Below are 14,926 nucleotides of genomic sequence, written 5' to 3'. Positions count from 1 at the left end.
TCGAATGAATATTCGTGTTATATTCGTCGAAATCGAATATTCGTAATTATTCCAATTATCGCGAATAATATACGAATTTTTTTTTCGCGTATTGCGATTATTTATCTTGATAGTATAAGGCAACGTTCCTATGCTAATTGACTATGGCTAGGCTAATATGTGTATTTTACGAAATTTCGTGATTTGCTCTAACTTCGTCTCTTAGAATATTACGAATATTCTAAAAGACGAAGTTAGAGCAATATTACGAAATTTCGTAAAATACACATATAGATTGTAATTTAGCTAATATACTGCTATAATCCCTTTTTTTGCCTCTAATTTTTTTTTGCCTCTTCTGAACTTAAGTTTTGTAAAATATGTACACTATTAAAAAATAATACTATAGCAGTATATTAGCTTAAATACAATCTATGTGTATTTTACGAAATTTCGTAATATTGCTCTAACTTCGTCTTTTAGAATATTCGTAATATTCTAAAAGACGAAGTTAGAGCAATATTAAGAACATTTGCAAAAGCCGAAATTGCGATGCGAGTAATATAATACGAAATAATCGCATGAAGATTTCAACTTAGCACTGCTATATTCCATATTCTAGCCTAATATGGAATATAGCTGTGCTAAGTTAGCACTGCTCTATTCCACACTAGGCTAGAATATGGAATATAGCAGTGCTAAGTTGAAATCTTCATGCGATTATTTCGTGTTATATTACTCGCATCGCAACTTGCGAAATTTGCAAATGTTCTTAATATTGCTCTAACTTCGTCTTTTAGAATATTACGAATATTCTAAAAGACGAAGTTAGAGCAATATTACGAAATTTCGTAAAATACACATATAGATTGTAATTTAGCTTATATAGTGCTATAATCCCTTTTTTTTTCCTCTAATTTTTTTTGCCTCTTCTGAACTTAAGTTTTGTAAAATATGTACACTGTTAAAAAATATTACTATAGCAGTATATTAGCTTAAATACAATCTATGTGTATTTTACGAAATTTCGTAATATTGCTCTAACTTCGTCTTTTAGAATATTCGTAATATTCTAAAAGACGAAGTTAGAGCAATATTAAGAACATTTGCAAATTTCGCAAGTTGCGATGCGAGTAATATAACACGAAATAATCGCATGAAGATTTCAACTTAGCACTGCTATATTCCATATTCTAGCCTAGTGTGGAATAGAGCAGTGCTAACTTAGCACAGCTATATTCCATATTAGGCTAGAATATGGAATATAGCAGTGCTAAGTTGAAATCTTCATGCGATTATTTCGTATTATATTACTCGCATCGCAATTTCGGCTTTTGCAAATGTTCTTAATATTGCTCTAACTTCGTCTTTTAGAATATTACGAATATTCTAAAAGACGAAGTTAGAGCAATATTACGAAATTTCGTAAAATACACATAGATTGTATTTAAGCTAATATACTGCTATAGTAATATTTTTTAACAGTGTACATATTTTACAAAACTTAAGTTCAGAAGAGGCAAAAAAAATTAGAGGAAAAAAAAAGGGATTATAGCACTATATAAGCTAAATTACAATCTATATGTGTATTTTACGAAATTTCGTAATATTGCTCTAACTTCGTCTTTTAGAATATTCGTAATATTCTAAAAGACGAAGTTAGAGCAATATTAAGAACATTTGCAAATTTCGCAAGTTGCGATGCGAGTAATATAACACGAAATAATCGCATGAAGATTTCAACTTAGCACTGCTATATTCCATATTCTAGCCTAGTGTGGAATAGAGCAGTGCTAACTTAGCACAGCTATATTCCATATTAGGCTAGAATATGGAATATAGCAGTGCTAAGTTGAAATCTTCATGAGATTATTTCGTATTATATTACTCGCATCGCAACTTGCGAAATTTCGTAAAATACACATATAGATTAGATTGTAATTTAGCTAATATGGAATATAGCAGTAAGTTGAAAACGCCACTGACTGGAGCAGCCAGGAAGCCAGGAATCCAAAGGACAGGTAAGAACAACTTTAGAGAAGTGGGAAAGAAAAAAAATATTATAATAAAAAAAAAAATACGAATATTCGAATTCGCGAATATATAGAACGATATTCTAAATATTCGCGAAATCTCGAAATTGCGATATTCGAGAAAAAAATTCGTAATTCGAATATTCGCGCTCAACACTAGTGTGGACCTGCTTTGAGGTATACATTTTAAACTGCTTTATAGCTTCATATTGTGTATCCCTTTAATGTCAAAATATCAAGTCTGAATAATGTTTAAAGACCTGTTATGATTACTGGGTTACAACAGTGGTGGCCATGCTTGCATATTATTCCACAATGTTCCACACTCTCTGTTGGCTGGGATCACTGAAGCTGGGTTAGTTCAACTTTTTTTCGTGTACTGATCAAGCGCAGTCCAACAATAGAAACAAGAAGTTTGTGAAGTGATGTGAACATAAGGTTATTCAGCCTAGGAACATAGAAAATCTCCTGTATATGGTATACAAAATTAAGTGCTGGTTTTAATATAGTAGTAACCATATTTGGTGATGTGATTTTATACGTTTTAAGACATTTTCAGTTATGTTATATTTCTACAGTCCAACGCTTAAAGGCTCGCTGACAGTCGTGCCGGGATCAGTTCCGCCGGGAACGAGTCCAGGCCATGGGGAAAAGTGGTGATGGAGGCGTCCGAAAGAAGCCCTATATTTATACCCGGCAGTTGGGTTTCTTAAAACCAGTGCTGGACCTTAGGCCGTGAGTATAAAATGTATAGATTATTTTTATTATCTTAAAAATGTCCCCAAATATATTGGTAGTGGCTTTTTTTGGGTAAAATAGTTCTCATTATACCAGTAATATTTTATAGCTTAGTATACAACTAGGGCTGGAGTGCACAAGCCAAGTACATGTTATATCAAGTACATATAATATCTTGTGGGAATATACTGGCCTTGTCACCACAATGATCTCTAAAGTATTCCAGCTACCATTGTTTATCCTGATATGACCTGCACAAATGGCTGACATTATAAACAGTTGAGGATAGCGATAAGGGACAACCATCTGTGCAGGTCCATATTACATAATAAGGATCTTTGAATGCCTTTTCATATTGATTAGCTATCCTGATAATCAATATGTGACGCGTCTACTGGACCCATGTCATCCAGTGTGGTTTGTGAAATGTTGCTTATATGTTCATACAATATATATACAGTACAGACCAAAAGTTTGGACACACCTTCTCATTCAAAGAGTTTTCTTTATTTTCATGACTATGAAAATTGTAGATTCACACTGAAGGCATCAAAACTATGAATTAACACATGTGGAATTATATACATAACAAAGAAGTGTGAAACAACTGAAAATATGTCATATTCTAGGTTCTTCAAAGTAGCCACCTTTTGCTTTGATTACTGCTTTGCACACTCTTGGCATTCTCTTGATGAGCTTCAAGAGGTAGTCACCTGAAATGGTTTTCACTTCACAGGTGTGCCCTGTCAGGTTTAATATGTGGGATTTCTTACCTTATAAATGGGGTTGGGACCATCAGTTGCGTTGTGGAGAAGTCAGGTGGATACACAGTTGATAGTCCTACTGAATAGACTGTTTTAATTTGTATTATGGCAAGAAAAAAGCAGCTAAGTAAAGAAAAACGAGTGGCCATAAATACTTTAAGAAATGAAGGTCAGTCAGTCCGAAAAATTGTGAAAACTTTGAAAGTGTCCCCAAGTGCAGTCACAAAAACCATCAAGCGCTACAAAGAAACTGCCATGTGGACCACCCCAGGAAAGGAAGACCAAGAGTCATTTCTGCTGTGGAGGATAAGTGTCACGACCATGGCCGTGACTCCTTGAATCGCATGCAGTTTCCTGCGGTCTTGTTCTTGTTGTCAATCACAGGTGAGGGCTGAAGTATGTTGCCTCACCTGTGGTTGCCGCTGGCAACATTATGTATTGGCAGTATAGCAGCCTGAGCTGGTGCTAGGCAGCTTGCTGCAATGTGCATGCGGTTGCACCTGGCAACCTGTCTTTGTTAGGTGTGTCTTTTATATGTCTGGTGTGCACAGGGTTTTAGTTATGTGTGCACTTTCCCCTGTAAGTGGCTTCCATCCCTTGCCTGGTGTAGGAAGGGTTAACTCCCTCTTTGTGTGAACACTGGGTGTGTCTGTGTGTGGGTGTGGCTACATGGGCTATAAAGCCTCAGTTAAGATCAGTAGTCTGAGGGGTACTCCAGCCATGTTTGTAAGCTGGAGGCACCCTCCTGGTCCCTTATACCATCTGCCAGTGAGGGCCACCCTTGTGGTCATAAATGTTCTATGTGATGTTAAGTTGATGTTCCCTTCCTTTTCATGTTTATTACAGCTATAGATGTCCTGGTTTCCTGTGTGTTTTGTGTGTTCTGTCTCCTTAGTGTTTGTGTGGACAGCAATACCTGGTGCATGGGTTCCTGTCAGCAAGGCTGTGGCAGGTTAGTTTGGAACCAGTGTTGTTCACCTGCCATATCTATATGTCTGTATATGTCTCCCCTTCCTTGCAGCTTGGCCAGTGAGACTCCCGTTCCTCCGTATCCAGGAGGAACAGGTCGTCTTACCCTGCTCCTTGTTCCAGCGCAATCCTGAGGGCGAGTAGGAATATTAGGTTCCGGTGTATGAGCCTTCCCACCATCAGGGTTGGCTCATATGGTTAGGAGTCAGGGTCAGATTAGGGACGCAATAGGAGGTGACCTGCTCCCTAATTCTGTCATACTGGCCGAGCAGCCCCTAACATCTTCTGGCATCGCATGGCTAAGGGTTTTCCCCATCCTCAGCCGTGACAATAAGTTCATCCGAGTCACCAGCCTCAGAAATCGCAGGTTAACAGCAGCTCAGATTAGAGACCAGGTCAATGCCACACAGAGTTCTAGCAGCAGACACATCTCTAGAACAACTGTTAAGAGGAGACTGTGTGAATCAGGCCTTCATGGTAGAATATCTGCTAGGAAGCAACTGCTAAGGACAGGCAACAAGCAGAAGAGACTTGTTTGGGCTAAAGAACACAAGGAATGGACATTAGACCAGTGGAAAACTGTGCTTTGGTCTGATGAGTCCAAATTTGAGATCTTTGGTTCCAACCACCGTGTCTTTGTGCGACGTAGAAAAGCAGAACGGATGGACTCTACATGCCTGGTTCCCACTGTAAAGCATGGAGGAGGAGGTGTGATGGTGTGGGGGTGCTTTGCTGGTGACACTGTTGGGGATTTATTCAAAATTGAAGGCATACTGAACCAGCATGGATACCACAGCATCTTGCAGCAGCATGCTATTCCATCCGGTTTGCGTTTAGTTGGACCATCATTTATTTTTCAACAGGACAATGACCCCAAACACACCTCCAGGCTGTGTAAGGGCTATTTGACCATGAAGGAGAGTGATGGGGTGCTGCGCCAGATGATCTGGCCCCCATAGTCACCGGACCCGAACCCAATCAAGATGGTATGGGGTGAGCTGGACCGCAGAGTGAAGGCAAAAGGGCCAACAAGTGCTAAGCATCTCTGGGAACTCCTTCAAGACTGTTGGAAGACCATTTCAGGTGACTACCTCTTGAAGCTCATCAAGAGAATGCCAAAAATCTGCAAAGCAGTAATCAAAGCAAAAGGTGGCTACTTTGAAGAACCTAGAATATGACATATTTTCAGTTGTTTCACACTTTTTTGTTATGTATTTAATTCCACATGTGTTAATTCATAGTTTTGATGCCTTCAGTGTGAATCTACAATTTTCATAATCATGAAAGTAAAGAAAACTCTTTTAATGAGAAGGCGTGTCCAAACTTTTTGTATGTACTGTATAACCCCACCACCAAAAAAAAAAAGAACAAAAAAAAAACCTAGGAAAATAAAGTTACTAGGATTACCAGAGTCCAGATTAATTCACACTCTGCCATGAACTGCGCCCATCTTGAAAAATATTCTTCATTAGTGATGTCCCGAACTATTAGCCAGTGAACAGTTCCCGGCGAACATAGCTTGTTCCGTCCGCCCTCTATACATCATCAATGAGTAAACTTTGACCCTGTACCTCAGTCAGCAGACACATTCCAGCCAATCAGCAGTAGACCCTCCCACCTCCTGGACAGCATCCATTTTAGATTCATTCGGAAGCTGCATTCTACGTGAGAGGAGGGACAGTGCTGCTACTGCTGATTCAATAGGGAAAGCGTTAGCTAGGGCAGTGTTCTGTGTCCACAGACTCATCTGCTGTAAGGACAGCATCCCGACAGCACCCCAAAAAGCCCTTTTTAGGGCTGGTACATCAGTCTGCTTTTTATATGTATTAAGGCAGATTGCCTGGATTTGTGGGAGGGGCTGAGGTCCGCCTCCAGCCTATTTAGGGCACTTCCCTTACCTGGCTCCTGCATCATTTACAACTCATTTCTTCCATATCTTTTCCTTGGGTAGGCCCTCTTCTTTCTCAGGCCTACCTCATCCTCGGTTTCGGCACACCACAACCGACTGCACTCATTCCCTGCTTTCCCAGGGCTCTTCACTGTACTACCATAAGCCCCTTACACAAATATATATATATATATATATATATATATATATGTATATATTGCATATATTGCAGTTGCCTGGCTGCCCGTGTGTGAGAGGCTGCAGGCTCAGTCACAGACAGCACTGTGTGCACACCGTTCATACAGGAGGTGACAGAAAATACCTTGCAGATAAATAAAATAATTATATTTAATATTTTTCTGCAATGTAATCACAGTTGCAAGCCCGTGTGTGTCAAGCCCACACAGACTGTACTGTGCCCATCACCCACCACTTATATAGGGTGGCACAGTACCTTGCACGCATAGTACCACTTATCTAAAAAAAAAAAGCAGGCAGAGGCAGGCCACCTCGCAGGGGCTGTGGTGGTCATGGTCCTGTGATTTCCACTGGCCCTGGAATAATACCCAGTGTTCAGAGGCCACGTACCCTGAACCCAAAAAATTTGGAGAAAGTAGTTGACTGGCTTACACAGGACACCCAATCTTCAACAGCTTCCGCTAAGAACCTTGACACACCATCCTCCTCCAGCTCAGCTTTGGTCACCTGCTCTCAAGTTACCACTCTCCCACCCGCCGCCACCACCACCACTTCCACCACAGCAACCACAGCCACTTCACTTGATCCCTCAGAGGAGTTATTTACACATCAGTTGGATGAAATTAGTGATGCGCAACCATTATTTCCAGAGGATGTAGATATGTCTCAGTCAGGCAGCATTACACACATGGACGTACAGTGTGACGACGATGATGATGATGTTGTACTCGCTGCTGCTTCCTTTGCTGAGGTGTCAGATACAAGTGAAGTGGTTGATGATGACGATGTGTCCGTGGATGCCACGTGGGTGCCTGCTCGAAGAGAAGAAGAAGAGAGGGAAAGTTCAGAAGGGGAGACAGAGAGAAGGAGGAGACGAGTTGGAAGCAGGGGGAGGTCGTCGCAAGGAGCTAGTGGCACAGTCAGACAGCATGTATCGGCACCCGGGGTCAGCCAGACAGCACGCCAATCAACGCATGCTTTTGCCACCACCATAATGTGTCACGACCCTTGGTCATGGTCGTGACTCCTGTTACCGCATACAGTTGCCTGCGGTCTTGGTGTTGTTGTCAATCACAGGTGAGGGATATAGTATGTTGCCTCACCTGTGGTTGCCACTGGCAATATTGTGTATGTGGCAGCAGAGCAGCCTGAGCGGTGCTAAGGAGCTTGCTGCAATAGGCATGCGGTTGCACCTGGCAACCTCTGTTTATAGGGGTGCCTTTTAACGGTGTGCACGGGGTGTTATGTGTGTTGTGTGCACTTCCCCTTTAAGTGGCCGTCTTCCCTTGCCTTGTGTTGGAAGGGTTAATTCCCTTCTGTGTGTGTGAACACTGGGTGTGTCTGTTGGGTGTGGCTACTTGGGCCTATAAAGCCTCAGTGTATATCTCTAGTCTGAGGGGTACTTCAGCCATAGTTAGCTGGAGCAGCCTCCTGTGTAATTACATATGCCAGTGGGGGCCACCCTTGTGGTCATAAGTTTACGTATGGTGTTTTGAAGATTGTTTGGTCTCCTTGTTAGTGCAGCATATGGTTTCCTGGGTTCCCGTGTGATGTCTGTTGTGTGCTGTGTCCTTTGTGTTTGTTGTGGACTGCAGCACTTGCACGTGGGTTACAGGTTGTGTGTCTGTGTGTCTGTGGCAGGTAAGTGTGGTACTAGTCTCACTTACCTGTCATTGCCATATGTCTGTTTAAGTTTCCCTTTCTATGTGGCTTGGCCAATGAGACTCCTGTTCCTCCGTGTCTAGAAGGAACAGGTCGTCTTGCCCTGCTCCTAGTCCAGGGCCACCCTGAGGGCTAGCAGGGGAATTTCAGGTTCCAGAGTATGAGCTCTCCTACCATCAGGGTCGGCTCATACAGGCTAGGAGACAGGATCAGAATTAGGGATTGTTATGAGGTGACCTACTCCCTGATTCCTGTCCTGGCCATGCTCTGACCACCCATCTGCTGATACCGCACGGCTGAGGGTTTTCCCCATCCTCAGCCGTGACAGAATGCCGTCATTGCAAAGCTCAGCAGTGTGGCATTTTTTTTGTGTGTCTGCCTCTGATAACAGCAATGCCATTTGCAACCTGTGCCAAAAGAAACGGAGTCGTGGAAGGTCCAACACCCACCTCGGTACAACTGCTTTGCAAAGGCCAATGGGATCAACACATGAGTACAAGCAGCACACAGACTCAAAGCCACCATCCTCCTCCTGGTCCAGCATCTTCAGCCACGTCAACCACTGCTGTCCTCCTCTCAACCACCCGCCACTCTGCCTCTCACCTTCAGCAGTTCCATCTCATCTGCCCACAGTCAGGTGTCTGTAAAGGAAATGTTTGAGCGCAAGAAGCCAATGTCACAGAGTCACCCCCTTGCCCGGCGTCTGACAGCTGGCTTGACGGAACTCTTAGCCCGCCAGCTTTTACCATACCAGCTGGTGGAGTCTGAGGCCTTAAAAAAATGTGTCACTATTGGGACACCACATTGGAAGGTACCCGGACAAATCTTTTTTTCAAAAAAGGCAATCGCAAACCTCTACTCAGTGATTGAAAAGGAAGTCATGGCATCTCTGGCATACAGTGTTGGGGCAAGGGTCCATCTGACCACTGATACCTGGTCTGCAAAGCACGGTCAGGGCAGGTATATCAGCTACACTGCGCAATCGGTCAAGCTGCTGACGGCTGCCAAGCATGGAATGCATGGCTCTGCAGCGGAGTTGGTGACACCGTCACAACTTGCAGGCAGGCCTACTGCCACCTCCTCTACTCCTCCTATTCCATCCTCTTCCATAACCTTCTCGGCTGAGTCCTCTTCTGCTGTGGCGTCTGGCTGCACATCAACTGAATCCCCCCAGCTCCCCAGGGGCTATTCCGCATCCCGGATGCGACAGTGTCACGCTGTCTTGGGGTTGACTTGCCCGGAAGCAGAGAGCCACACCGGACCAGCACTCCTGTCCGCCCTGAATGCACAGGTGGATCAGTGGCTGACCCCACACCAACTGGAGATCGGCAAAGTGGTGTGTGACAAGGGAAGCAATTTGTTGGCGGCATTGAATTTGGGCAAGTTGTCACATGTGCCGTGCATGGCACATGTGTTGAATCTCATCGTACAACGCTTTGTGTCTAAGTTGCCAGGCTTACAGGATGTCCTCAAGCAGGCCAGGAAGGTGTGTGGCAATTTCAGGCATTCCTACATGGCCATGACGCACTTTTCAGACATTCAGCGCCGAAACAACATGTTAGTGAGGTGCTTGGTTTGCGACAGCCCGACACGTTGGAATTCAACACTCCAAATGTTCGACCGCCTGCTCCAACAAGAAAAAGCCATCAACGAGTATTTGTATGACCGGGGTGCTAGGACAGCCTCTAAGGAGCTAGGAATTTTTTTTCCCATGTTACTGGACGTTCATGCGCAATGCCTGTATGCTCATGCGTCCTTTTGAGGAGGTGACAAACCTAGTCAGTCGCACCGAAGGCGATATCAGCGACCTCATCCCATTTGTTTTCTTCCTGGAGCGTGCTCTGCGAAGAGTGCTGGATCAGGCTGTAGATGAGCGTGAAGAGGAAGAGGAAGAGTTGTGGTTACCATCACCACCAGAAACAGCCTTGTCATCATCGCTTGCCGGACCTGCGGCAACGCTGGAAGAGGAGTATGAGGAAGAGGAGTCAGGGGAGGAATGTGGCTTTGAGGAGGAGGAAGACCAACCACAGCAGGCATCCCAGGGTGCTCGTTGTCGTCACCTATCTGGGACCCGTGGTGTTGTACGTGGCTGGGGGGAAAAACAGACCGTCAATGACATCAGTGAGGACGAGGAACGGGAAATGAGTAGCTCGGCATCCAACCTTGTGCAAATGGGGTCTTTCATGCTGTCATGTCTGTTGAGGGACCCTCGTATAAAAAGGATGAAGAAGAACGGCGTGACTGGGTGGCCACACTGTTAGACCCCCGGTATAAGCAGAAAGTGGCGGAAATGTTGCCAAATTACCGAAAGTCAGAAAGGATGCAGCAGTTCAAAACCAAACTAAAAAATGTGCTTTGCACAGCTTATAAGGGGGATGTCACAGCACAACGGGAATCTAACTGGGGAAGAGGTGAAAGTAATCCTCCTTCTACCACGACCACGGCGGCAAGGACAGGTCGCTTTACAGATGTGTTGTTGATGGAGGACATGCAGAGCTTTTTAAGTCCCACGCATCGCCACAGCCCTTCGGGGTCCACCCTCAGAGAACGACTCGACCAACAGGTAGCAGACTACCTCGCCTTAACTGCAGATATCGACACTCTGAGGAGCGATGAACCCCTTGACTACTGGGTGTGCAGACTTGACCTGTGGCCTGAGCTATCCCAGCTTGCGATAGAATTTCTGGCCTGCCCCGCTTCAAGTGTCCTGTCAGAAAGGACCTTCAGTGCAGCAGGAGACATTGTCACTGACAAAAGAAGTCACCTCGGTCAAAAAAGTGTTGAATACCTCACCTTCATTAAGATGAATGAGGCATAGGGGGGCGGAGCTAGCGCCGGATGAAGATGGTCGCATAGCTCCGTGCTCTGTGAAGAGATTCGTCCCTGACGCCTGCAAACATTAGCTAACAGAGACGGAGATGGTGAAGATCGGGAACACCAAGCATGTGGACACCCCTGCTCTCCCTAAAACTCGGGTTGCAGGAGGTGAAATGGAGAAATTCCTAAAGAAAGCCGCCACTACCGTGGCCGCCAGGGAACCTAAGATGGCGCCGACACCGCAGGCTAAAGCTCCGAAGCGCGCCCCTGCACCATCGGGAGGTGAGAGCGACTCTGATGAAGCGCAGGCCAGCTCCGATCTCCCTGTCACAAGGAAATACATTGACCGCGCTCTGAACAGAATGATGGAGCCGTTGCTAGCGGAACTTTCGGCCTGCAGGAGCGAAGTGAGACAAATAGGAGACAGGGTGGAGAGCCTAGAGACTCACCAAGCAGAAATCCTGCACCATCAGTCTGCGGTAACGGACACTTTCCGACACTGTGCCCTCTATTTGAACGACATCCACTGCTCCCTGGAGGACCAGGAGAACAGGGGGCGCCGGAACAACCTCAGATTCAGGGGTATACCTGAGTCGGTCGCCCCAGGAGAGGTCGCAGCGCCCATCACTGACATCAGCAGTTCGCTACTGGGGCCCGATTCCTCACAGGAGATAGTCATAGAGCGGGCACACAGGGCCCTTAGACCCAAGCCTAAGCCGGATGAGCCGCCCAGGGACATTATTTGTAAGTACCTGAACTTTCAAGTCAAATAAGCTGTCCTGGAGGCTGCACGTGCACACCCTGATCTAACTTTTGAAGGATCCAAGATAGAAGTATTTCAGGACTTAGCTCCCTCTACATTAAAGAAACGTAGAGCCCTTAAGCCCTTAACAGATTGGGCTCAAAAAAGGTGCTCTATCGCTGGTCTTTCCCTTTTGGCTTATCCTTCTCATACGCAGGAAAGAGAGTGAACATCTCGTCCTACACAGACCTCGCATCAGCCTTTGAGATCTTGAACGTGCCGCCATTGCGGATTGAGAACTGGGAACTTTTCCAAGACCTCGGCGCTTTGCCTGAATTACCTAAAGTGACCCAATTCGAGATACTGCGCACGCCAAAGTCATCTCGCTCTAAGAAAAGGAGTCACCACTAGGGATGAGCGAACTCGAACTGTATAGTTCGGGTTCGTACCGAATTTTGGGGTGTCCGTGACACGGACCCGAACCCGGACATTTTCGTAAAAGGCCGGGTTCGGGTTCGGTGTTCATCGCTTTCTTGGCGCTTTTGTGACGCTTTCTTGGCGCTTTTTGAAAGGCTGCAAAGCAGCCAATCAACAAGCGTCATACTACTTGCCCCAAGAGGCCATCACAGCCATGCCTACTATTGGCATGGCTGTGATTGGCCAGAGCACCATGTGACCCAGCCTCTATTTAAGCTGGAGTCACATAGCGCCGCCCGTCACTCTGCTCTGATTAGCGTAGGGAGAGGTTGCGGCTGCGACAGTAGGGCGAGATTAGGCAGATTAACTCCTCCAAAGTACTTGATTATTGATCGATCTGCAGCTGTGGATCATTGAGCTGCTGATACTCAATTGCTCACTGTTTTTAGGCTGCCCAGACCGTTTGTCAGTCACATTTTTCTGGGGTGATCGGCGGCCATTTTGTGTCTATTGGTGCGCCAGCACAAGCTGCGACCAAGTGCATTTAACCCTCAATGGTGTGGTTGTTTTTTGGCTAAAGCCTACATCAGGGTGAAGCTGTCACACCAAGTGCATTTAAGCAGCAATAGTCTGTTTATTTTTTGGCCATATACTACATCAGGGGCAAGCTGCGCCTGTCACCAAGTGCATTTAACCCTCAATGGTGTGGTTGTTTTTTGGCTAAAGCCTACATCAGGGTGAAGCTGTCACACCAAGTGCATTTAACCAGCAATAGTCTGTTCATTTTTTGGCCATATACAACATCAGGGGCAAGCTGCGCCCGTCAACAAGTGCATTTAACCCTCAGTAGTGTGGTTGGTCAAGCTATCACACAAAGTGCATTTAACCAGCAATAGTCTGTTCATTTTTTGGCCATATACTAAATCAGGGGCAAGCTGCGCCCGTCACCAAGTGCATTTAACCAGCAATAGTCTGTTCATTTTTTGGCCATATACTACATCAGGGGCAAGCTGCGCCCGTCACCAAGTGCATTTAACCCTCAGTAGTGTGGTTGGTCAAGCTGTGACACCAAGTGCATTTAACCAGCAATAGTCTGTTTATTTTTTGGCCATATTCTACATCAGGGGCAAGCTGCGCCCATCACCAAGTGCATTTAACCCTCAGTAGTGTGGTTGGTCAAGCTATCACACCAAGTGCATTTAACCAGCAATAGTCTGTTCATTTTTTGGCCATATACTAAATCAGGGGCAAGCTGCGCCCGTCACCAAGTGCATTTAACCCTCAGTAGTGTGGTTGGTCAAGCTGTGACACCAAGTGTATTTAACCAGCAATAGTCTGTTCATTTTTTGGCCATATACTACATCAGGGGCAAGCTGCGCCCGTCACCAAGTGCATTTAACCAGCAATAGTGTGGTTATTTATTGGCCATATCCCAGTCTAATTCTGTCACTAAATCCATACCGGTCACCCAGCGCCTAAATACTAGGCCTCAAATTTATATCCCGCTAAATCTCTCGTTACCGCTGTACTGTTGTGGCTGGGCAAGTTATTTAGTGTCCGTCAAAGCACATTTTTTGTTCTGGGTTGAAATACAATTCCCAATTTAGCCATTTCATAATTTAGTGGTTTCTGCTATATCAGAGCTATTTGAAATCTATCCCTAAAAGGGTATATAATATTCAAGGTGCACATAGGGTCATTCAGAATAACTTCACACACACACGCTACTGTGCATTTCCAAGTCCAATTCTGTTAGTAAATCCATACCGGTCACCCAGCGCCTAAATACTAGGCCTCAAATTTATATCCTGCTAAATCTCTCGTTACCGCTGTCCTGTTGTGGCTGGGAAAGTTATTTAGTGTCCGTCAAAGCACATTTTTTGTTCTGTGTTGAAATACAATTCCCAATTTAGCAATTTCATAATTTAGTGGTTTCTGCTATATCAGAGCTATTTGAAATCTATCCCTAAAAGGGTATATAATATTCAAGGTGCACATAGGGTCATTCAGAATAACTTCACACACACACGCTACTGTGCATTTCCAAGTCCAATTCTGTCACTAAATCCATACCGGTCACCCAGCGCCTAAATACTAGGCCTCAAATTTATATCCCGCTAAATCTCTAGTTACCGCTGTACTGTTGTGGCTGGGCAAGTTATTTAGTGTCCGTCAAAGCACATTTTTTGTTCTGGGTTGAAATACAATTCCCAATTTAGCAATTTCATAATTTAGTGGTTTCTGCTATATCAGAGCTATTTGAAATCTATCCCTAAAAGGGTATATAATATTCAAGGTGCACATAGGGTCATTCAGAATAACTTCACACACACATGCTACTGTGCATTTCCAAGTCCAATTCTGTTAGTAAATCCATACCGGTCACCCAGCGCCTAAATACTAGGCCTCAAATTTATATCCCGCTAAATCTCTCGTTACCGCTGTCCTGTTGTGGCTGGGAAAGTTATTTAGTGTCCGTCAAAGCACATTTTTTGTTCTGGGTTGAAATACAATTCCCAATTTAGCAATTTCATAATTTAGTGGTTTCTGCTATATCAGAGCTATTTGAAATCTATCCCTAAAAGGGTATATAATATTTAAGGTGCACATAGGGTCATTCAGAATAACTTCACACACACACTACTGTGCATTTCCAAGTCCAATTCTGTCACTAAATCCATACCGGTCACCCAGCGCCTAAATACTAGGCCTCAAATTT

The sequence above is a fragment of the Bufo gargarizans genome, chromosome 3 (genome assembly GCF_014858855.1).
Source record: "Bufo gargarizans isolate SCDJY-AF-19 chromosome 3, ASM1485885v1, whole genome shotgun sequence".
Classification (NCBI taxonomy): domain Eukaryota; kingdom Metazoa; phylum Chordata; class Amphibia; order Anura; family Bufonidae; genus Bufo; species Bufo gargarizans.
The sequence above is the reverse complement of the archived record's forward strand: the minus strand, read 5'-3'. Positions refer to the sequence as shown.